This window comes from Montipora capricornis, chromosome 8, assembly GCF_036669925.1.
Source record: "Montipora capricornis isolate CH-2021 chromosome 8, ASM3666992v2, whole genome shotgun sequence".
Lineage (NCBI taxonomy): Eukaryota > Metazoa > Cnidaria > Anthozoa > Scleractinia > Acroporidae > Montipora > Montipora capricornis.
In genome coordinates this window covers 50128035-50129473 of record NC_090890.1, presented here as the reverse complement: position 1 = coordinate 50129473, position 1439 = coordinate 50128035, and positions in this window count along the sequence as shown.

Below are 1439 nucleotides of genomic sequence, written 5' to 3'. Positions count from 1 at the left end.
AAGAATACCCTATTTTACGAGCCTGCTGACGCGTAAACAAGCAAGGTGACCCCATTTTTTTATTGCATTTTTTTAATGTTCATATCATGAATGTTAATTATACAAAGTTTCCAAAAAAGTTTGATAGAAGAACAATTTCAAGGGAATTACCTTAAGATCTAAGACGTCGACGAAAGTTTTCATTGTTAGTTTGGAGTACTTGCTGCAAAGAATCATAACCAACTGAAGACCCTCTATGAAGGCAAAAAAGTTTCATTTTCCCTCTTTTGTTTTAATTTTATAGATGTAATATATACGAGAACTCTTTACATAAGTTCTTAAAAGGCTTTATGAAAATATATATAATTATATAAAAAATAATACACATTTTTCCTTCTTGATCCGGACGCAGTACATGTTTCAAATGATTTTAGTTCAGTGGGTTTATCGAAACTCTGGCAGGCCAAAATCTTCGCTTTTTGACGAATCACATCACAATATATTGACGCCAAGATTTTGTAATCATTGTTAGCTGCTTTAACTTCCCATGAGTTATAGCATTATTTTTAATCCGTAAAAGGTATTCATAAAAAAAGGCTTAGAGATACGAGTTTGATATTCGTTTTGAATTTGGTAAAAATCATAAATATTTTCGTATTAACCATATCGGAGCTAAAATTGCTTATAAACCTGAATTAGCTCAGATAGATATAAGAAAAAAAATGATATGACTCAACCGACTATATTATTTTAATGTTAATTTTTTTTTTGGAGGGGGGGGGGTGGGGGGGAGAGGGGAGTACTAATTGGGATAACAGGACGACAAAGTGCTGAGTAAAATTCCTCTCCGAACTCATTAGCAACTTACTGACCTTGAGTCTCGAAAGAAAACTGAGCAAAAATGGAGGCTTAACATGACATTACTTTTTCTGAAGAAATGAATTTTAATCCAATTCCATCAATCGAGAGACCGTTTCCAAGTCGATGTCACTAATAACAGCGATTCACCTGTGATTCAATATACATATTAGGCATAATTCATGTAAATTAAGCGACAACCATTAAAACTCTCTTTACTTTCGCAAAATATTCTTACTTTCAGCGTCAACTTGAATCATCTACTAGTGTGCAGTTTCAAGCTAACTTCTTCCAGAGATCGGTTCTATAATAGCTCCCGGCTTTCGCGAAATGACGAATAGAGATTTGCCACAGCGGCTTGCACGTATTTTTTCCGGGAACTGATTGATAAGACATGTGGCCGTATTCATTGATGACACAAAACGGTGTAGGATGGCTCCAATGACGCAGTTGTCAGCTCCTCCCATTAAAATTCGTGCAAACACTTGCGCCCAATGTTTCTTTCAAATTTAACCGAAAGTTCTGACAAGGAATCTCAGACTTAAAAATTGATGCAGTGGATAGGAAATTTGCGATTGTATTCTAGTTTGCTTCCCAGCTCA